The 24873-nt window shown below is 39.9% G+C and overlaps 1 protein-coding gene across 2 annotated transcripts in view; it reads left to right on the top strand.

Moving 5' to 3' along the window:
* Positions 1-24873, top strand: part of RAB27B (RAB27B, member RAS oncogene family) — a 2233495-nt gene that overhangs the window by 504744 nt on the left and 1703878 nt on the right. Inside the window, exon 2 of one of the 2 annotated variants that reach the window (XM_044075069.1) lies at positions 10124-10253. The exons of the other annotated variant lie outside the window; for it this stretch is intronic. The gene's annotated coding sequence lies outside the window, so the exon portion shown is untranslated. The remainder of the gene's footprint in view (positions 1-10123; positions 10254-24873) is intronic. 2 annotated transcript variants of the gene reach the window in all.

The following is a 24873-nucleotide window of genomic DNA, read 5'->3' as shown; positions in this document are numbered from 1 at the left end:
ACTGTAGATCATCCATGCTCTGAGAGCATTAATGTATTCCCATTTCTCCCAGAAGAGCACCTTCCTAGCACTTCCTGGTATGGTGATGCATCCAGTCAAGACATGCTGAATCGGTTCATAGATAAACCACTCCTGCTCACCCAAATTAAATTTAGTGTGATGTTCCCCTAAATACTTCAAGGTTGGGGTAAGAGTGAGGTCAATGAGTTGTAACCATTCACAAATCCCTTTAGATAGCTAGCTATTTCTTCCCATTTTACCCGCAATTCTTCTTATTGTGGAATGGTGCCAGATAATTCCAGTAGGCTAAGCAAATCCACATACTCTAAGACACTCAGGATACATTTGAGCTGTCCACTTCTGGGAAAGGCCTACTGCAGTTGTATTTATTGCAGCATCTTTTATTCTCTAATTATGACCAACACCCTTTACTATTCACAGCAGAGCCCTCATTATCCCAGTTCAAGAAAAATCTTATACAATTCTTTAAAACACGATGACTATGTTCTTGCTTTACCCCTGACTAACTCCCACCCCCCTCAACTGTGCACCTGTTTGAGGACTTCTTACACCTAAGTGACTATATCTTAGTTATTTGGTAAATAATCCAGTACCTCTGTATTAAATCGTGAAACCAATGTGATGTTATATGCCAATAAAAGAATGCCTGTCTGTATTGAAATTGTAATAAGTTATATGTATATATTGATAGTCTTTGTAATATGTATGTAGTTTATAACTTGGAGCTTTTCTCCCTGGGCCTCCGCTGAAAATGGACATGTATCCAGTCAGACTATCCCGGTCAACAAATGTAAAATAAATAAATAAATAAATAAGTTGGTTCAGTTGGAGGCTACAGTGTATCTAGGTAGGTGAGTGATACACAGTCCTTTGAAGAATCTGAGGATATAAGCTACAGAGGCTGAGATTCTCCTTTTACCCTCAGCTAAGATCGCTTTGTTGATAAGATCTTCTATGCTTTGGAGGGTAGGTGGTATAAGAATATTCCTAACTAAATGTAAGATTCAGGGCAAGATCATAGTCTGAATTGCTATACTCCTTCCTACTGTGGTCTGGAGGTTAGCTAACTTCATAGAGGGTCTGTATCTTGGTCGTTAGCCCTGTAACATTACTTGTTCCTTTTAACGTTAACCCTAGATAGGTGAATCCTATACTACCTATATGGAAGTATTGTACATAGTTCTCTTTTCCTCATTTTATTATAGCTGACTTTGAGAGACTGAATTCTAACTCTGTGACCTTCCCAAAAAGGTGGAATTCTTTCTGCTCTTCACCTAAAATCACTGGTAAATTTGACGTCATTAGAGCACAGTCATCAGTAGACATAAGAAATGCATTTGTGGCTCCTTCTGAGCTAGCTTGAGGCAACCTGTGATTACAGTGATAATTATACTTGGGAAGCTAGTTCTTCTATTAGCTGTAGGAAGAGGTAGGGGAGAGCAGACATCCTTGTTTTGTTTCCCCTTCCTATTACCCCAGGTAAGAGAGACCTCCCTTAATTAAAACTCCAAAATGAAAGGAAGGTATATAACCTTTCTAACAAACCAGAAACTAGGATCCACAGTTCCTTTTCACTGAATTCTTAGTATTTTCCTGAAGCCAGAGTGACATTTTGTTAAAGTTAACATTTAAATTGGATTAGAGTAAGAATATTTTTGGCAGAATAAAAAAAAAAGCTGGAACAGGTACATGATATGATTTGTGTTGCATACTGTGTAAACAGATAGGTGGGGAACTGGTTGACTGGAAGGACTTTTTTTGTGATAAAGGTCTGTCTCCCTATACCAAGGGATGCTGTCAGGGGAGTCCCACAGGTGTTGGTGCTGGTTCCATTCCTGTTTGACATTTTTATGGCACAGTTACCTATCTCATGTAATGTATTACAGAATAAGTTCATGGATGACATAGAAATTGGAAGAATTGTTAGTAATTTTTCATTATCATAGACTTTTATGGTAATTTCTGGATTGTTTACATCTTTGATCTAGTTCAGCAGGCATGAGATATAAGGTTAAATTGTGTTTTATTTTCCACAGAATATCCGTATACTTTAAATGGTTAGTTAATATCAAGTACAAATATGGTTAAGGATTTGGGTGTTATTGCTTCTGAACTAAACATTGATGGACATCTATCTAGTACTATTAAAAAGTACTATTTGATTTTGCGCAATATTAGATGCTGTTTCATAAGTAGGGATGCCGAGGTCTTGATTCCATTGCAGTCTGTTATTAGACCTGTTATTGAATATTGCTGTAGTGTATGTGTTTATAATACCATTCAGTTAAAGATACTGGAACATATTCAGAAGTCATTTATAAGGTCTTTTTGGGGCTTACATCAATACTGTTATAAGGACAGACTAAACGATCTGTCTTTATATACGCTTGGTTACAAATTCATTGGGGGCTGCTAACATTGTATACATGCTGTAAAGACAACTTTTGTGTAATGCTAGGAATTACTATCACAAGTCATAATCATGGTACAATGAATATTGGTTTATTTATTGATTTACAGCATATTAGTACAAAAAGCTGGGTGACTTTTTTCTTCAAAGAGCTGGAAAGGTTTGGAATTGTCTACTTGTTGAAACTAGAACAAGAAAAAATATTACTCAGTTCAAGAAAGGTGTTGATCAGTTGTTCAGTTCTTGCATTTTTAAAAAAGGTTTAACTGTTAGGAGGCTCTTGATTCACCTCAGAAGAGGTTCTGCAGTTGTTGGTGATCTACAGTGAAGCACTGAAATATTAAAACAATAGTAGACAAGACAGATATAGGACGTTTTTTTATATTTCAGATGCAGTTATGTAAGCTGTTACATGATGGAATGGCACACGGAGTCAAAACAAGACAGTAAGATGCAACAGCTTGCTTCACAACCATTACAGAGAACACAAAATATTACAAAAGTACTACAATATCAAATGCTGTTTTCCTGAATAATTTGGCCTCCCCGTCATCATGAGGAGCAGGGCAAAATATCACTGTTGGGACCACTCCTGGTGGTATCTCATGTTACTGCAGAATAGCATGGTGCTCCTAACAGTATGTCCTGACCTTTTTATTCAGCAGTTAGTATCAAATGCTGTTTTTGTAGGCATTTTAAAATGCCTTGCCTTGCTTCCCATCATAATAAAAGGCAAAGCAAAATATCATAGCTCTGCTTAGAAAAGTATATTTCTTTCTTGGTTGTGTTTTCATGTTTGTTGCATGCATTAACTGTCTGTTGTACAAAAGAGTCTCAAGTGATAGCAGTGCATTGTTCAGAATCTAGGTGTTACCTTTTTAATTTAACAGTACATTGCCAGCAGTGTGTCCGATCATTTCTTTCTGTATTCAGCAGTACAGTATCAGATAGTATAGTTTGTCACACTTATTTTAAAATGCTGCCTCCTGTTTATCATCATGACAGACTGCAACACAAAATGACATAGCTCTTCTTGGAAAAGCATTGCAGTAATAAATGTTGGTTTCTGGAATCTTCCCTATTACGATAAAGAGCAAGTTAGATCCCTGTAGGATATATCAGAATCACACTTGTTACTGCAAAACAGTCCTATATTGATAAAAATACATTAACATTTGATTACTTGATCTATACTTCTTCACTGATAACCTTTATAATCCAGTCTCAATAATCATTTTCTTGAAAATGACACTCAGTAAATCCTTCAAAACATCCTCTTCCAGTGCTTTGTGATTCTAAGTTACTAATTTCATACAAGCCAGCACTTCTCTGTGACCATTTTTTCCCTTTGATGGATAGTGGTAATAGAACAGTCCAACTCTAATTATATAGAGAGATCCAGATAGTACACTTGTGTACACTTACCATAAATGTAGATGTTCAAGTGTATTCACTGTTGCAGTCATCACATTTGGGTTATCCCTGCCAGGGTAGCCCTCGGCCGGCCTGAATACCACAGACTTAGTATTTCTGTGTCGGTTGCTGTTGCTTGAAGACTGACATCAGGTCATCAGTAGTATAAAGTAAGGCAGCCAACGCCATTACATCAGTTTTTCTTGCCCTAACCTGTCAGGAGCCCCCAAGTAGGAGGCCAGGCTCTGGTGGAAGAACCCCACCAGTGGAAAATAAATGCCAATATGTCCCTTGTAAGGAAAGGAGAACAACAAGTTAGAATGGTAATAAAAGGAGAAAGAGAAGAAAGGGGGATGGAGGGGGGAAACCAGGACTCCAACAGTGAATACACTTGAACAGCTACATGTATGGTAAATGTACACATCTGTACTATGTTCTTCGAGTTTCACTGTTGCAGTCATAACATTTAGGTTGATTCCCAAAGCTGAGAAAATAGATGGAGGCAGTCAAGGAAACTAGAGGCTGGCTAGGATGCCCTGCAAGACTGCAGAGGCAAAACCTGCCATGGATTTGGAGAAGAGAGGCAGGTGGTAATGCTTGGTAAAAGTGTGAACAGATGTCCAGGTGGCAGCCTCCAGGATGTCCCTGGTGGGGACTCTTCTGAGGAATGCTGCAGAGGTGGAGGCTGCTATGGTGGAGTGTGTCCTGACCCCCTTGGGGGGAGGCTTTCCATGCTGTTGTAGCAGAAATGCATGCAGTGTACTATCCATTTGGAAATGGTTTACTTGGAGCTGGCTTTACCTTCTGTCCCTGTAGCAAAGCTAACCATCAATTGATCAGACTTTCTGAAGGATTTAGCCCTGTCTAGATAGAATCTGAGCTGTCTGTACACATCTAGAGAGTGAAGAATCCTTTCCCCCTTGTTCTGGGGGTTAGGAAAAAAGGTGAGCAAATGAATGGATTGGTTGAGAGCCACACTGGAGACCACCTTGGGCATGAAGGATGGATTAGTTCTGTGGGATACCTTGTCTGCATTGAAGATGATGAAGGGTTCCACAGCCATGAGTGCTTGCAGCTCAGAGACTCTTCTGGCTGAAGTGATGGCCAGAAGAATGCTGTTTTCCAGGAGAGAAATTTTAGCTCTGCAGAAGAAGCTGGTTCGAAAAGGGGCAGGATGAACTTTTCCAATACAAAGTTAAGGTCCCAGTCTGGTGTTGGTGCCCTTCTGGGTGGCCTCAAGTTGCTAGTCCCTCTTAGGAACTGTTTGACCAAAGGCTGTGAGGAAAGGGGCTACTCAGTGTGAAAATGAGCAGAAATATCAGAGGCATGAATTTTTATAGAGGAGAAAGAGAGGCCACTGTGCAGTAGGTAGCTAAGTATTCCAGGATGAGAGGGAGGGAGGGCTGTGCCATATTGGCTCCCTTAGCCTGGATCCAGGTGCAAAACCTCTTCCATTTATCAGCATAAGACTTTCTGGTGCTAGGGCATCTGGCCTCATGGATAAAATACAGAACCTATTGACTGAGTTTGGCAGATTGGTTTAGGGTTAGGGAATAAGCCAAGCTGCCAAATTGAGTGTCTGCAATTGGGGATGTATGAATTTTCCTTCCCTCTGGGTCAGGAGGTTTAGAATCTGAGGAAGATGCCATGGAGGCAGCGGGAACAGGCTGTGCAGCAAGGGGTACCAGTGTTGCCGGGGCCAGTCTGGAGCTATAAGAATGGTCCTTAGTTTTTCCTCCCTTATTTTGAGCAGTACCCTGGGGATGAGAGGTAGGGGAGGAAAGGCATAGACCGATAAATTGACCCAGGGGAAGGAAAGGGCATCCACTTTCCAAGCCATGCAGTGATGCTCCCTGGTGCAGAATTTGCTGAGCTGGTAGTTGGTGTGGGAGGCAAAGAGGTCGACCTTTGGAGTTCCCCATTTCTGAGTTATTAGGGTGAAGGTACTTCTGTTGAGTTGCCACACATCTGGGTCCAGAAGATTTCTGCTTAATTGGTCTGCCAGAGAATTGAGAGAGCCTGGTAGGAATTGTGATAACTGGTGTAGTTGCATGGGAGAGGCTGTGTGCCAAAGGATCATGGCCAGCCTGCATAGGGGGTAGGAGTGAGTCTCTCCCTGCTTGTTGATGTACCACATCACAGTGGTGTTGCCGGTTTTGATCAGGATAGCCCCTGGAGAGAGAAGGGTCTTGAAAGCTATCAAGGTGTGCTGCACAGCTGTCATCTCTTTTTGACTGATGTGCAGAGGGATTTGTTGTGGGCTCCATTGGCCCTGTATGCACCTGCTGTCCAGGTGTGTACCTCAAGCATAGTCTGATGCATCTGTGGTGAGGGTCTGGGTGGTGTGGGGTGGGGAGAAAGGCAGTCCCTTGTTGAAGGAGCATGCTGTTGCCCACGAAAGAAAATCTTTTCTGAGGCAAGGAATTATAGGTAGAAGAGTTTCCAGGTCTTGAGAGTGTTGACACCAAAGTCTCTTTAGGTACCCTTGAAGTTTTCTCATATGCAGTCTGGCATATGGAATGAGTAGTATGCAAGATGCCATAAACCCAAGAGCTTGCAGGATCTTCCTTGCAGTTAGCTGGGGCCTGGTGGCTAGTTGAGAGAAGTAGGTTGTCAGGAAAATGTGTTTCTCTGGTATATCATCTGGGATGCTGTGTCCAGACTTGCTCCCAGGAAGATTATCCTTTGGGTAGGCGCCTGCTTGAATTTCTTTTCATTGATTGTGTACCCTAGAGAGGTTGAGCAGTTTTTCCTGGCTGTCTGCCTGAATAAAGCAGTTGTCTAAGTATAGGTAAATCTGAATATTTCTTTGTCTGCAAAAGGCAATGGCTGGAGCCAGACATTTTGTGAAAACTCTGGGCACAGTAGATAAGCCAAAGGGAAACGCAGAGAACTGAAAGTGTTGAGAACCTGCCCTGAAGCGGAGATATTTCCTGCAAGATTCCCTGATAGGGATGTGGAGGTAGGCCTCTTTTAGATCTAAGGTGGCTAGCCAAGTGTCCTTGGAGAGCATGGGTAGCAGCTGCTGGAGGGTGAGCATTTTGAATTTTGGGATCACCAGGAAGGTGTTTAGAATAGATATATCGAGGATGGAAATAGTCTGGAATAGAAACCTTGGCCTATCTGTTCTGCATGAACGTGCTCTACTGCCCTCATAGAGAGCAGGGGAAGGATTTGCTTTTGAACCTCTGCCCACTGATTTGGAGGTAGATCTGGATACCCTTTTTGGGTTGAAAGGATGTGGAAGGAAAATTTGTATCCATGAGACAATGTTCAGAACCCAGTGGTCCTTGGTAATAGTGGCCCAGGTGATTGAGTGAAAGGAGAGTTTTCCTCCTAGGGGTAAGTGAAGGTGGGCAGAGGGATGGGGTGGAGGAGGTGAGTCATTGTGAGTTCTTACCATAACGGGGTGGCTTAGAACTCCCTGGTTTTGAAGTGGAGGTAGCCCATTGCTTAGATGTCTGCATTCCATGTGGCTGCTGTCTGGGGGGGGGGGGTCTGTTTTCATGGGGCCAAGGCTGGGCCAGTTTACTGGGAGCAGGAAAGGATCAATGTTTGGAGAGACAATACCTGCTGAACCTAGGGGGCTGGACTTGTAAGAAATCCTTAACTGTTTGCATAGATTTTACTTTTTCTTCCATCTTTTTTAAGACCTCTTCTGCCTTAGTGCCAAATAAGTTATCATTGTGCAAGGGAGAATCCAACAATTTAGATTTGACATGGTCTGGCAGGGGCTGTTCCTTAAGTCATGTATACCTTCTAATGACAGATCCAGTGAATGCTGCCCTGCAAGAAGCTTCTAGGGTGTCAAAACCACAGTGCAAGGTGTGTTTAGTTACTTGACTTGCAGAATGCACTAACTCTTGTAAATCTTTAGATTCTGCCCAAGCTGGAGAGGAAGACATTATTTGTTTAAGGAGTTCCAAGGTATGTTGCTGAAATTTCAGCATATGGAACTGACAGTTTAGTGCCCTGATATCAAGAGTAGCTGAGGTGTATACTTTTTTACTCCATCTGTCTAATGCTCAGGAATCCTTGACTGAGGGGGTGAGATTCTTAGCAGAGGTTGCTTTAACCCCTTTTGGCCCTTGGGAAATGGCCTCAGGGTCAGCTGTAGGAATTTTAAAAAAGATATTTGTGTGAGCCAGGGACTATGTAGTACCTGTCTGGTTTTCTGGGAGCTGGAGGAAGGGCATCAGGAGTCAAGCTGGAGTCGAGGAAAACATCTTCCACAACATCCAGGACTGGGGGAATGTAGTATGTACACAACCCAGAAGCACTGTCTGTTGACTTCTTCAGATTCAGATATACCAGGAAATTTTTGGTAGAGAAATCAAATCCTGAACTGCTGTATGAAGCTCATTGGAAGATCATTTTTTAAATTTAATTTTGTTTTTCTTGGTGGGGGGGGTCTTCTCAGACCTCTTTTGTACTATCCTGGCCTTCAGTGCCCCACGTTCATGCTGGGTCTACCCGCCATTCTCCTACCAACCCCTGGATTTATTCCTATATTGCTGGGGCTACTTGTGAATCCTAAGGGTGTTCTGGGGACTTGGATCATCTCTACTACTGTCTGAGGGGTTAGCTTTGTTTATGCTCTACTCATCCCCCCTCATGCTCTTTGATTGCATCTGAGGGCAATTCCCCCTTTTGGACTATGTCTCCACTTAAGAAGCATATCAGTGAGCACCCACCCACCCAGGACAGGTATGACTCTCCCTTTCTTGAGACTTCGTCAGGCTCCTGAGCCACTAATCAAGCCAGAGTCAGAAGGGTCATAATCAGGACCTTATCCTTTTACACCACCTAAGCGACTAAAAGATCATAACCTTAATAGCCTGTACTAAATAGCCAGAGAGATAACATTATTATCGTCTTTAACTTTATTTAGCAAGTGCCTTCCTTACATTAAAAATTTAGCACTTTGTGTTAACACGATTTTATTTCTTGCTTTTCTTATTTCTAATACCATGACTATCCACGCATGCCAAATGTGAATGAGTATATGTGTATATCCTGTTATTACAGACTGGTGTTCTGTCCATGATTGCTTTATACAATGCATTAACAGTGTTTGCCAGGACAGGGTTTGATTCCCTTATTACCTTGTACCCAAGCATGCAGAAGTGGCTACTGGAAAATGATGCAATGAATTAATTTTTTCTTGCAGCATTTCTGTTACCACCACCACGGTCGCCTATTCTGAAAATATAATTGGTGTACCTCACATTGGATTAATTACCAGCACTTTGTCATTCTTTTATGTTCAAGGAGATATTTCCTCAATGTTTTTGAGTAATGCAAACAGTTTTTGTAATTTATTTTAGTCGGCTTTAAGTAATAGCCGATGTAGTTAAGTTATGAAACTCACAGTTTGCTGCATTAGTGGTTTCACTTTAGTGTATACATGAGCATTGCTCTGGTAACTACAGCATTTACTTTTTTCATACTGTATGTCTGACAGTCTGCACAGAGGACTAAAGCTCTGACTTTTTAATAAGATGCTTCTGTGGCAAGGGTTCTTGGTTTGAATCTTTTAACCCACTATGTGACCTTGAACAACACACTTAAATAGACTGCTTCTGGGCAGGGAATTATTTGGGCTAGGCTTATTAATGGTCTCCTGGACTGCTTGCCTAGTAAACTATGCACCTATAAAATCAATTCATTCAAAGAAGTATTTGTGCACATTAGTCTTGTAAATATCACTCTGACATGCTTCCCTGCAAAGTGTCAGAATTTGTTATGTTTTCACTGTAGCTGAAATCATGCTAAAACAGGAATATTTAAGTAAGTTAAGACTTTTTACACTCCTCCCAGTACTTTATGTTCTTTTTCTGCATTAATTAATGACAAGACAAGCAGTTTCATCTGCTCCTATGACTACTTGTCAGAAACACATTAAGGGTACTGATAATGCTACATATTTCCATTTTTCATTTAATAATTAAAACTACTTTGGTGCCATTTCAGACTTCAGATTTTATATCCTCAAACTTGCCATTTTGATTGTATTTGGTGTGCTGTCAAAACTTAAGAAATAATAAGCCTGTGCTAAAATTTACCATCGCAGATTATTAAAGCATGATTGCATACCTGAATTTTTTATAAATTACAGTGAGCCCTGGCTCTAAATGAAAACATAAATGATGTGTAACTATAAAGTTGTTCACAGGTGGAAAACAAGTAATCAGTTAGACAAAACTAGAGGTGACTATGATGAGTATACATTAACCACCTTTTATCAAATGCATTATTTTCTTTTTTAACTTCTTTCAGGTTGTGCTGGAGGTTGGCCTATCAGAACTGTTGGACTGCTCTTTAAAACTGTTTCAATGCTGTGCCTGTATCAATTGGATCCTGCATGGTAAAGTCATCCTAAAATAAAGTAACACAACTAAAGCTTGAGGTATAAACCACTTATTACTAGCTGGCTCATTGACATGCTGGGCTTAAGTGCCAACTGATTTTTTTCCTAGAGTAGCACTGGCCACGATTCTCAAAATGATTAGATAAATTAGGAAGTTTAACAGGAAAACTATAGGTTGGTATCCAGTGCAGGTTGTACTTACATGTGGAGGAAGACGATGTGAGTTTATCTCACTGAAAGATGTACCTAGTGGGGCAATGAAGGCTTATGTACTGTGCATGTTTTTTTTGCAGTTTTATATTTTGGGAACATGCTGGTTTAATGACGTTTCTTGCAGTGAATGTTTTATGCATTGCCCATTAAATTAATTGCCAGCTTCAATAATTGGAAGATTTTCTAAGGTTTTTGTGTGAAACATTGATTCAGTTTGACACTTCAATTTCAGTTTTACTTGATGTGTATGATATTTTGACTATTTTTTGATCCAGCTCTTTGTTATAAGGAGCAGAATGGACTTTTAGTATAAGTCATTTTAGTCCACCTTTAAGAAGGTAGAGTTACTTGTGATGGCATGTGAGTCATATGATTGGCAGGGTCTTGGAACTTGAGAACAAAGTTTAGAGCAACCAGCGTGTCCATCTCACGTTTGTTTTGTTCTAACGCATCATGCCTAGACTGGTGTGTATCCCACTAACATCTAAGCTAGAAACAGTTCCTTATGGGAAAAAAAGGTGCTTAGGAAAAAGAAAGTAGAAAAAAATTTAGATTTTATTAGTATCACTGCAGATAAAGAAGCATCGTATATGATGCACTGAAACTTGTTTAAGCATCTTACTTGCGCGAGGACAAAATACTGGATTATCACCAAAAGCTGTTGTGATGATACATCAACCTTGCAGAATACATAAAACTCAGAGAGAAAACAAAGAAAGGCCTTAAATGCATAGAATAGCTATTTGTGGTCATTAGAATGGGTTGATTTACAAAATAATTTATTGGCATGGTAGCTGTTACAAAACAAGACAATGTTAGAATCAGTACAGACCCACAAGATCTTATCATATTGGATTCCAAAGGAACATTATCCAGTATAGACAGAATAAGTGGTAAATATGTCTGTGTTTTATGCAATATTCTTTCAAAAGCTGGATGCTAATCAGGGATTTTGACAAATCAAGCTAGCTGGAGCTTATTTAAAACTATGTACCTTTAACACACTGTTGGCTGATACAGATTTCTGAGACTGCTGTATGTCATTTCATTGGCTTCAGAGGTCTCAGTTTTCAAAAAGAGCTGTAACTGATATGACAGAAGGCTTGAAAGGAGTAGTAAATGTAACCTGCAACATTTTGATGTGATGATGTACTAAGCAATGAAATTACATCAGACAGGTTCACCTGTTGTAGAGACTAAGATATCAAGGTTTGAAACAAAGGAATGCAAAATTCCATCTCCAAGAAAATGGCTTGTCTTTTCACTGTCAATGGGCTAGAACTAGGTTCAGACAAGGCATGTTGTACTGTAAATACGTAGAACCTGCCTTGTTCTGCGGCACAGGAGACAGATTCCTGACTGCGAACCAGGCATCTAAGGTTTGGCTAGAAGTCCCAGCACTGGACAAAACAGGCAGGAATGGGGAGGTGTAACAGGTCATAGCACACTCACTTCTACCAGGGGAAGGGTGAAGTATGTGCACACTCAGTAACACAAACTAGGCAGAACTAAGTTTGTGATGGTAACTGGGAAGCTTGCAAATTATGCCTTGGGGGTGGGGCCGGGATACCCGGAGGCAACTTCCCATGCGGAATTTAAGGGATGGCTACCTGTGTCATCCCACTGAGCATCCCTCCTCTATGCTTCACCAGGTGCATGCATTAGGTCAGGGGAAATAAGGCAGAAAATGTTGAACCATCCCTGACAGCTATCTGAATGATGGTCCTTCCCAGATCATCCTCGCTTTAGTAATAGGGAATGAATGGACTGATAGGCTGTGGATGGTGCTAATGCAGCAGGAGCAAAGAGTGCAAAACAAAATATGAACCAGCAGATAAGCCCTTCTTAATGAGATTCTTTGTGGCATGTTACCTGCCTAAATTCATATTTCACTTGGCAAATGTAACTACATCTCTAGGAAGGCTTTAGCAGGTCATATATGTTGTTCAGAGGAGCAAACCAAGGACTTTGTTTTGCTAAACAAATAGAGGAACAGACCAAGAATGTTGTGCTAAACCATCTTTTTACTACTGCACCTGCACTTAAATAGTTTGACTCTGTGTTTCTTATGATGCATGAAGTGGACACAAGCCAGGAGAGCAGTTAACACAGAGTAATAAGGCTCTGAGCTGTAACAAGCTGCTTCTTGTAGTCAGGGGTACATGGTTTGAGTTCTTCTATGTTAACTTGCCTACTTTGTGACACTATGCAAGTCATATGACTAGACAGTGTTCTGGATTGCCCTTGCAAATGAACTTGTGTCCAGTTGGCTTATCTAGTTAAAATGTATTAACAGAAAAATGAAGGATAAGAGCAATATTATTTCAGGTGTGTGGACCTATTGCATTTACATCAAGAGCTTTAACAGATGCACAGATTAGGCACGCACAGATTAAGAAAGAAATGCTGTTTGTGTTTCATGTTGCCAGTAGTGTATGGAAGACATATTTTACACACAGATTACATGACTTTGCAAAGCATTTTCAGAAAATCATTGTATAGAACACACACAAGATTGTAAGGAGTGTTGCTGACCAATGCTGTTATTGAAACATTAAGCAGAGCTTATCTGGATGTTACTTTGCAATCTCTGTGGAGCATTCCTCTCTCTTTTTTCTGCCTAGTCAGATCTGTCTGTAAACTAATGAATAAATAAATTAAAGAAAAGCTGGACATTCTCTGGGTTGTGACAAAATTCTAGTGGATTCTGATAAACTACATGAACTGTAAGATATACAGTGTTCTGCTTGTTACTTATAAAAGTAAGTTATTACTTATAATTACTTTTCAGTGAAAGTAATATATTACTATTATTACTTTTCTAAAAAAGTAATATATTGTTACTCCTAGTTACCAACGAAAGTAATGTGTTACTTTTACATAAGTTTAGTTTATCAATTATAATATTGAGATTTACTCACACAAGTCAGCACATGCATATAAGTGTATTAAAGTTGTATACATAATGTTACAATGATGATGAGTAGCATTTAATAATTGAAAAACTCCAGCAGACTAGTCTTTATAGCTGAGTAGCATAGTGGTGCAGTGGTTAGCGTTGTCACCTTCCAGTGAGAGGTTCTCTGTTTTGATTCTCAGCTGGGGTGCCTTCTGTGCAGTCTGCATGTCCTCCCTGTGTTCGTGTGGGTTTCCTTCTGGTGTTTCTGTTTCATCCCACATTCTTAAGACATGCTGCAGGTGGATTGGACATTCTAAATTAGCCCTTGGTGTGCGTATCTGCGTGGGTGTGACTTCTGAGGAAGGTTGGGCACCGGGTTGGCAAACTGAAGCAGTAAAACTCTACTGCCACTTGTTCTGCAGACTGATGATGTGCTGTGGTCATCCCTATTTAGAGCAGCCAAAAGGAGAAGATGACAACTAGCTTTTATAGCTAGAGAGTCACAAATAGTAATTAAACCAAACCATACACAGCCAGTGGCACAAGACCTATAAAAACCTATAACATTTTGTCTGTTTTCAGCAACTAAAAATTTAAATGAAACTTTTAAATAGAACATAACAAAAAAATTGTCAGAACAAAAGTTAGTTGATCATAGATCCACCCAAAGAGTCCTGTTTGGCGCAATGGGTTGGGGCATTGGGTGTTAAACCAATGAGAAGTAAGTTTGATTCCTATTGATGGTGGTATGGAGAACTAGTGCTGTTTATTATATGGCAAGGTAAGAATATGATCTCTAGCAGACTAGAATTGTCCCAGTGTTAGTGGGTGTTTTAGTTGGTGAGAGTTCCACAGTGCCAGGGCAGGGCTGGAGTCTGGCCATCATTAGCTTTCACCTCCTTGCAGTGCTAAAAAATGAAGAAAATTATGCTCCAAACTAATTCTAATGATCTATTATGAATCATACCTCTCAACCTCGGGACATCAAAAATCTGGACAAAGGCCCATGAAAAGTAGGTACAACTGGCCAAAAATCTGGACACTAATCAGCATAAAATTTGCATGTATAATAAAGTAACTCCACCCACTCCAATGGAATTGTGAGATACCAACATTCAAATAATTGCAAAAATGTTCCCCAATTTAACATTAACTCTGAAAATATATATTCACACAGAAACACCAGTTAAAGTCCCTTTAGAGCATTAACAAAATATCTTAAGGGATGTAGTAGGCAATAGGCATATAAAACACTTTGCATTCTACTTTCTGCCCTACCACACTTCTAGCGTATATACACTGATGCCACATTAGCTGCACCTTACAGAAATTCATTAAAATAACATATATCAGTAACTGTAACATATATAAAAGAACTGTGCACTCAATCTTAATATGAAACTAAAGTCTGTCATAACAATCATTGGTATAACAAGCCACTGTTGTCAATATGTGGGTATCAGGTCACTCTGATCAATGGATAAAATAAATCTGATTCAGAAACCTTCTGTTTTTGTAGTTATGTAAATACCAATGTGTATTAGTAGGTTTTGTAAACAAATCTGGTAGCTGCTGATGGTGGGCTCTGACTCATATCTCTGTCTCCAAAAGGCAGGACACTGGTGAATTGACAATCCTCCAAATTGTCTGTGAGTATATGTAATATGGCACTTTGTGTGTGCATACGTGTGTGTGTGTGTGTGTGTGTGTGTGTGTGTGTGTGTGTGTGTGTGTGTATCCTGTTATAGACTGGCACTGTAGCCATGATTTGTTTGTCTACGTTGCACCCACAGCTTGCTATGAGGGGCTCCTGCTCCCTCACAACACTGAAATGATTAAATTAAATATCAGAGAATGACTGAATAAAACAGTAAAGTAATATTTCTAGAATGTATAAAATAACTAAAATGTAAAGCAGTCATGTTGTACTCTTTACATATGGAGAAGTTGTAGCAGTTTTATTCTTTAAGAGTACAGCAATGTGTGCTTAAAATACCAAGTTAAAAATATTGCAAAAAGTTTCACAGTGGAATGTGATGCATTGTTATATGTCTTATTTTGTCCAGCAGCACAAATAACACAACATACATGTAGTGAAACAGCTATGATCAACACTGAAACATGTGATGGCAAACATTTGGTTGATAAGATACATATACCAGCATCAATAATGTGGTATCTTGGGGAAATTAAATTTGTTCTGTGGTACGGTTATCTCAGACGTAATATAATTTAGCATGGGTGTGGAGGAGGCCCTTGCTGTTTGCAGCATTCCTCTTTGATAACTGCATAACGTAGTGTTTAATGCAATTTCAAAATAATACCAAATAACAGTTTTTAAATTTAAAACATAATAAATTGGTACTTTCTAAATTCTGCAGAACCATACCTCTCAACCTCTTAGTGCAAGAAATCTGGTCAAAGACTAGCATAATGAGAGGATAAAGACCCAAAATCAGGGACAGAATTTAAAATATTGATCTTATAAATAAAAAAAAGCTGATAGAGTAAAATGATTTGTGTTAGTATGCATTTTGTTGAAGGATAAGAAGTCTGAAACTCATATATATATATATATATATATATATATATATATATATATATGTTATTATTTAGTGACTTCAGTCCTCCATGATTTAACAGAAAAACACAAATTTTATGAGAGAGACCAAAAGTATGAGGCTGAATCTGGACAGCTGAGAGGTATGTTGCCCTACGTTGCACATACACACACATACAACACACACGCTCTTTCTGTTTTCTGCTCTGACTCTCTTTCTCTGTCTCTCTCTCTCACACACACACACACACACACACACACACACACACACACACACACACACACACACACACACACCTTCTCTCTGCTCTTTCACTCACACACACACACACACACACACACACACACACACACACACACACACACACACACACCTACCTTTTCTTTGCTCTCCCACACTCACACACACACACACACACACACACACACACACACACACACACAATCTTTCTCACTTTCTGACACAGTAATGCACACTTTATGTCTCATACAAAAGTCTAGTTTAAATTACGTAGACACACATATGTAGACACACACACGCACATTGTCTTTCTCACACAGAAAAACAAACCGCCTCCAGGTGCATCTGCAGTTAACTCCTACTGATGCCTCTAGGCTTCAAATATTGCTTGTTCATATTTGCATCAATAATTCCAAAACCATGCTATGTGCAAGGCTTTAAAAGATGTCATCTTAAAGCTTACACAGTAATAAACTCAACTGTATTAATATTTGACCACTGTCTAGTGCAGGCAAATAGATATTAACTATTGTTTTTATGATATTATTTTATAGAGATATAATTTTCACATTTTTCTAAATATCTCAACAACCAAGTAACACAGACAGAACACCTTAGCCTCATGTGAAAGCTCTCAGCTAGATGAATAAAATGCTGCTGACAGTGTGTTTAGCTTGAGTGGTTGCTGAGACATTGTAAGTTGTTTAAAAAATATTACAAATGTAATAGCTATTGTGTTTACTGTGACTTATAAAATTCAGTTTAAGACATAGAACCTAAAGAATACTACCACTATAAAATAGTTTGGGCTGAAGAGTTTGCATAACCCTTATAATTCCAAAGATATAAACATTTGAAATGTGAGGACATAATTTGATTCTGTCAAAAGGCTTAGGCTCCGCCCATTGGAAGTTACAGTGCAAACTTCCTGAGCTCCACTGGAGTGAATGAGTTAACTAACACACATACTTGTGCACTCATACACTCATACACTCAGTCATACTTACCTTGGCATGACTGGTTTAAATTCTGCAGTAAGTGAGGACTGAGTTTGCATCCATAGCAGGTATGAGGATTGGGGAGAGATGGGCGAAGGCTGACAGCCTAGTCAAATAGAATTTGATATATAATTCTGGCATTTGTAAATAAATGTAAAATACAGGCATGTTTTATTGAATGTAAAAGAATATTGTGAAATGTGGAACTGCAAAATATGTGACAGCATTGCAATCTATTGGCCCAGTGAAGCATGTTGTATCCTTTCAGGTTAGAATTCGGCCCCAGGGCAGCTGGATGAAGATTTCATGCCCATTGTTGTAAGGCTAAAGTTTATGACCAGAATTTAGATGTGGAATGTGTTCTATTGCTTTGGTTTCTGCTATAGTGTATATGTGAAATGCCTTTTATTGTTGTATTCTCCTGTGCAGGTGTTAGCTTGCTAAGTAATGTAAATGGAGTTTCTATTAGCCTGGGAACTCAGAGCAGGTGTCAAGATGATGTAATATGAATACTGGGAAAACCTAAGTGTCAAAAATGATGTAATCTGGGGAGAATCCAGAGACATGTTTGTTAGTGATGTTTTATAAACTGTGTCTCAGAGAGAGATAGAGAGCATTTTGATCTTGATATCCAACTTACCAGCACTCTGCTTATGCTCACATGTAAGTTTTTAGCACTGTGATTTCTTGTAGGAATAGTTAAAGCTAGTAAAGATTAATTAGGTATTTTTCTTTAAAATCAGACCTGTCCTACTGTATTATTTTAAGTTTCTGTGTGATCTCTAAACTCTTAGATATCTCTGTGGTGTAGTAGCTTTGTCTTGTGTTTTAGTTATTTATTATTAAATATTTTTAAAACCTTCTACCTGTGACTGGTTTGTGTAGAGATAAGCTCTAGAGTACATTGCATATTTATATAGAGTTTATTGTAACAGGCCACTCTGATAAGCCTTAGACTGTATAGTCACATTACCATTGGATAATAATATTGCACAGTAATAATTGGACACCCTTTTAAGGACCTTTTAGTAGCTGATATTATTAACTGGGTGGTGGCAGTAATTACTACCGTATAGTCTGGGTAAAGGGGCACAGATGGAGAATCTGTGTCAGCCTTTCCCAGAAGAGTCTGTGAAGTTGTATAAATACTTATCTCAAAGTGTGTGTGTGTGTTGTGTCAGCTATTTGGCAGAGACACAAAGTGCTGGTTGGACAGAGAGGGTACTGGAGGTTCTAGCTTGCCCAGTTAGGCTGAGACCTGGACCCTATAGCTGTGCCAGTGGGGAGTCTTATTGGGGACCTGGTGAGCTCCAGACTGGCTGTGATCTCTGTGTGCACTTAAGGGAAATTGTACTTTACTGTATGTATTAGTTAGACCCACGGTGGTGGTGCTGCGGTAGCATTGTCGCCTCACAGTAAGACGCTGTCCAGTTCGATTCTCAGCTAGAGCGTCTTCTGCGTGGAGACATGCTTCAATGGGCGTACCTTTGTTGAAGGTTGTGCATCAGGCCTGGCAAGCCGGTACGTAAAAAGCAAAGCACGAAGCATCAGAGACTATCCATGCCTTTAACACAGTGTAAAAAACTGCCTCCAGTTTATAGCCTGCCTGCCCCACCCAAACCCAACCCCCCAACCCCCCTTCGGCCTTTTCTGAGACGGCCTTTCCAGGAAAGGTCTACCCAAACACCATTATATTGAAGGCTTACACTTACTCCCCAAACATGGGCTAGGCTTTAGCTCCCATTCCAACACCTAACCCAAAGGTTCCTGAATTTATAAACTCAAATGCTATGGAACAACTTGTTACCACTCCCACAAGAGGAAAAACATACTGGACTGATCATCATCAACAACATGGGGACTATGCAGACCAGAGAAGTGTATCCCTGGTAAGATCAGACAGACCATAAACTTATCTCACTGGATATTCATCGACCCCACCCCTGCCCAGAAAGGCCTGTGGAAAATCTGCCCAGACGCAAGATCCTCCTTTAGCGCACCCCCCAGACCGCAGAACTTTTTATAAACGATTCTATGAACACCTTCAGGATCCCAAATAAAACCAAGACCCAATCCTCCAAAGGCAGACATCCCATAAACAAACTATACAATAGAAGGAGGAAGCTACTAAATGATAGAGCAAAATCCCAAAGGGAAGGCATCACTGATCAGTATAAAATGACAAAAATACACTGAACCCACAGACATTGCCAACATCCTACCTGACAGGTTCAAAAAACTTCTCCCACCAAAAGGGCAAATATCTATCCCAGCAGAGTGCTGCCCCCCTGACATCTCAGATGCTCAAGAGCCGCCCTCTCCAAAGCAAAAAAAAACAGCATCAATGGGACCAGACGGTGTCCCGGGCTGCGTCCTACATGAACTCCAAGAAGACTGTTCAATCTCAGCCTTACTACAGGATATGTGCCCAAAGAGGCGTACAACAACAGTGTGTCCTCTCCATAAAGGTGGTGCCTCAATGGATCCTGTCATCATGGACCTAATAATAAAGATATTGGGGACCTACAGACACTGGATCCTACGGCTTTGTTAAGGGCAGAAGGCAGATCCTGCCTCTTAAACCTTGTTTTCTTCTTTGAAAGGCCATTGGCCATTGGAAGGAAGGTGGTCCACACAGCCTACCCCTACCTCAAAAAAAGCTATCGATACAATACACTACTGGCGCAATATATAAGCTACCAGCTTAAATATAAACCCCTATGTCACTAGATGACATGGTTAGACATGCAGCAGCCATGTCAGACTCCAAACCAGTTCCAACAACAAGTCAAAGCCCACCCCAGACCTTGTCTCCCTATATATTATGCGTATATATTTCGGAGGTGCAGGCGGAAGGGAAGGGAAACTCTTTGGAATGATGACAGCAAATCGCAAACCAGATGACCCTAAATCAACCACACACATCCTCCAAGCATCGGAAAGGGCCTCATAGAAGAAACAGACAACTGCCAGAGCCATGGCTCAAGCTAAATGCCAAAAGTGTATAGTCATCCCCTAAAAAAAAACAAGTGCTCAACAACCACATAGGTGTGGTAATCCATTAAGTACAGAAGAAGTAGTGGGGGACCTGGGGACCCAAGTGATAACAATCTCTCATTTGACAACCACATGGTCTAGATCAGGGAGGTCATCCTGCCTCTTTACTCATCCCTCATCAGGCCCATAATAGACACCTGCAGCAACCGGCTCAAACAGATGCCATGCTGCCGGTTAAAAGAAACTCCAGCTCTACTCAGTGGCATACCGCCTGTTCTGATGCTATCTGTGCCTGACGATGAAGCCATGTCCAACCCGAATTAATGGACATGCTGCACCTCAGAAAATCCATCCCATCGAGCTACACGCGCCGAGAGACTTGAACCTCAGCACTGAAATAAATAGGACATGCTGTCCCAGTCCAGGTTAGGCAGAGTCTCAAGAGGAATCTTGATGAGTGGATGGGAGATCTTCTGTGTCACTGTTAGACAGAAAATTAATTTAAAATGGGTGGCGAAAGCCAAACACATTCTGGCTAGGCTTATAAATGCCCTAGGGCAGATAGCCTAGTATGAACCTATGAACTGCCAATCATTAGCGGACCAGAGTTCCGCTGTGGCGACCCCTAACCGGGAAAAGCCGAAAGACACACACACTGTATGTATTAGTTATCCTTTCCTCTTCTATAAGACAACCTCCCTGGTGTTAGTGGTGAGGATTGAGGCTCCTTGATTGCTGGGCCAGGGCACGGTCATCACAGCAGGCATTAGTAGTCACACTAGAGTTGAAGTTGCTGCCTTTCAGTCCTAAAGCAGAAATTAAATACTAGATTTTGTGATGACCACTTTTACTTTAGGACAGTTAAATATTTTCCCATTCTACTCATGGACTTCCTAACTTGCAGCTGCTCTATTATGACCGGGAAAGAATGTTGTTAGTTTGTAAAACCTGTACAAGCTACACTTATGTTAATTTTAACACAACACCACACTTATGTAGAATTCTATGGTTGCGTCAGTCAAATACAGCTCCAATTATTGTCATTATTAGTTGACTGCAGTGTATTACTCTTTCTCGAAAATGTTTTAATTTTTGATATCTTTCACAAAATGCACACTAACATAAAATGTATCATTCTAAAACCGTTTTAAGTTTATAAGCACCCTATTGAAGATTTGTTTCTGATTTCAGACCATTGTCCCCTCCACACATTATGTTTGGCTGATAGCTATGTTTAACATTTTTTGTGCAGAGATACTGAGCGGTATACAGGTTCTGCAAGCTACTGTCTCTTAAACTGCATTTCTTTACATCAGTGGAACATTTGAAACACAAACTCACTAACATAATGTCCATCTTACAAACAGCAGGATAATATCTGATTGTACCTTCCAGTTATTCCTGATTTTGCCTTCGTTTTTTGCCCTGCCTCTGGCAAATGCTTGATTTTCTGCTAAATTGTTGAGGATTTCAACAATTCAGTATATCTTATTGTTCAAAATGCATACTGACACAAAATCTGTAAGTGAATTAGAATAATAGATGACTGAATCTGAATCCTTAAACCCCTCCTCTGATATTATCTACATGTGCACAGAGCTCTTGGCTCTGTCCATGTGTTACATAATCCTGAAGGATGCTACCTCCATCTTTCTCTCTTCTCTCCCATTATCAGGCCCTCAGTAACCATGGTTGTAACAAACGGTATGCCTAGACATACAGTAATGTTGTTGTGATCTCTGTCTGGATATTTGATGACTAACGTAATGTTCACATGTAATTATTGCTGATAACTTTTTTTGTACTGTTTTCTTATTCACAAAATACTGCTCAATAATAGTCTTTTTTTTTTTTTTTTGCAATATGTATTATGTTTACTATTTGTTGTATTACTTAAGTGGAACCTTTCTCCCCAGGCCTCCACTGTAAATTGTCCTCATCCAGTCAGACCATCCCAGTTAACAAATGTAAAATAAAATAAAAAGTAAAATAAATGTGGGTCATAAAATAAATGACATCCGCAATTGTTCCTGTGTCAGTAAGGAGTAGCAAATGGTCCTCCTTAAAGGAGAAGATGCCACCATCACAGGGTGTTTTTATTTTTAATTGAAGCCTGTTAAATGTGGGATTGGCTCTGGCACCATTGTCTGCATGCTGAAGTCTTGATTTAATGGGGCCAATCAGGAATTCATGGCACCCTATAATTTTGAGCCCCAAACTGGGAAATGCTGAGGAATTTGGTACAGTTGAGAGCTATGATCTGTATGCTACATGCTATGAGTTGTGCCAACTTTATGTTGTAATTTTTTATCCAAATTGCCCCTTCAAAGTCTCTATTACCTCCTAACATCTGATTACTATCCATACTATCCAGGGCCCCTTGAGGTTTTCTATCACTCGTTAGGGGGCAATATCATTCATGTTGAGAACCAATGGTTTAAGCAAATGTAACTCAAAAGTAACTCACATTTAAGTTATTAGTTACTAAAAAAGTAATATATTACTAAGATATATACAACTGACTAGTAAACATAGAAACTGCTTATCTTAATATTTGTATATGTCATAATAGCAAAACAGTTTAAATCATTTATAGCCATAGATTTAGGCTTATTAATCCTTCAGACATGAACTGTAGTACACTGAAACGTTTGATTTTAGGAATAGCTATGTGTAAGAAAAGGTATTATGTAATGGCTTAAATTATTCACACCTATAGTGCATTTTGGTGTATTTTCAATTCAAAGTCATAGCTATTTAATGTGCCATGAAAGGGGTGTTCAGAGAGGTTATCTCCAGAAGTGCTAGTAGTGCATCATTGTTGTGTTCTAGTAGTGCTACAAAGAACAAGTGATTCAGAGACATACAGGAATTGAGTGGAGCAAAAGCTGATGCAAACATTTACAAGTCCTAGAAATGAACACTTCCAGGGGCATTACGTGTTCTCCCTACCATCCCACATAATGCTGTTGCACAATCATCTACAGGCAAAAGTGTGTGAGTGCACATACCCCCCCCACACAATCACTCAAGCCCATTGAAATATGCACATGCATTCACAGATATACATACACATGTACATACAGATACACACACGTGCACGTGCGTGCACACACACACACACACACACACACACACACACACACACACACACACACACACACACACACACACACACACACACACACACACACACACACACACACACACACACACACACACACACACACACACACACACAAACTCCCTTATGCACAGACACACACACACACACACACACACACACACACACACACACACACACACACACACACACACACACACACACACACACACACACACACACACACACACACACAGCTTCCCAATACTTACAGAATGTTATGTTAACAAAAGAGCTGCTATCATTGACATTGGTGGAATTTCACTGTAAAACTATCATGTTTATTCCTGACTTCTCTGACCATCCAACAGAAACAGTAAGAAGAACAATCTGGTCTAGAGTTTTCTATTACACTGATGAGAAACCTGCAAGTAGTATTGTCATGTTAGGATCCTCAGAAAAGATAACCTATTCTTTGAACCCCCATTGCTGATGTTTTAAATGTGGTCCTTTAATGGGTTCTGAGAGAAATGCAGATCTAAGTGGTAATATTCTTTAAGAAGAGAAGGGACCTGAATGATATTCTGAGAGTTAAGGATTACAACTACCACCATCTTGCATGTAACCTGATAACCCTAGCTATAAACTGGGACTGTGGAGCTGCCTTTCATTTCTTTTCTTGCAAAGAGTAGTGGATTTTTTTTTATTTTTGCTCTCCACCATATCTGAATTCTAGCTCCTGTACTGTCCGCTCATTGTTCTATCCTGTCAATTCTATAAACTGTAGTGACTCCCACCAGGATAGTTTCCCTTCCTTGAGTGTTTATGTATGTGTGGTGGTGGCCATTTCCCCCATGTGCAGGTAATTTAACTAATTCTTTCTCTCACAAGTCAAACATTTGTATATCTGTAGTTCACTGGATTTAGTAAAGGTTGTAATTAAGACATTACATTCAAATGATTTGAGTTTATATTTCATATATGCTTTACCTTTTTTTGTACTGACTTACAAAGAAATCGTCAAAATGGTTAACAAGAACAAGCCCCCTTGCAAAAATGTAAAATATTTTTTATTATTTTATTATTTTATTTACATTTGTTTACCGGGAAATTCCGATTGGACGCAGGTCCTTTTTCAGTGGATGCCCGGGGAGAAAAGCTCCACATCATGTACATGATAGAGATACAAAGTTGCAGCAATAGTAAACAACATTACAGGTTGTTGGCTTTAATACAATAACAAGATATTGATTATCAACAGTATATACAGTAAATGTTGCAAGTTAAGATAGTTTCTTGTTGTTTATATTAGGAAAAAAGTTGTCAGACATGATGTTAAAGTGTGTAAAGACAACTAGCTATTTCTGACTGTGGTTAGTAGTGGCGGTAGTATAGTTGGGTTAAGAGTCTAGGTGGGGGGTAAAGGTGGGGGTGTTAGTCTGGATTAGAACAAGGACAAAGCCATTGCAAATTTAAGTGGAATTTGAGTGCAGTCTTGAAAAGGCTGCTGAAAGGTAGAGCATTTATAGAGGGTAGAAGATTGTTCCAAAGTTTAGATATGGTACATGAAAATATGGCTTCTCCTGCTGTGTTTTTGGGTTTGATAACAGTGAGTTGATTTTTGTTGCTTGATCTTAGTGGGGTGATA

Source organism: Protopterus annectens, chromosome 1.part1 (assembly GCF_019279795.1).
Source record: "Protopterus annectens isolate FY-2018-M chromosome 1.part1, PAN1.0, whole genome shotgun sequence".
NCBI classification, from domain to species: Eukaryota; Metazoa; Chordata; order Ceratodontiformes; family Protopteridae; genus Protopterus; species Protopterus annectens.
The sequence above is the reverse complement of the archived record's forward strand: the minus strand, read 5'-3'. Positions and strand labels throughout refer to the sequence as shown.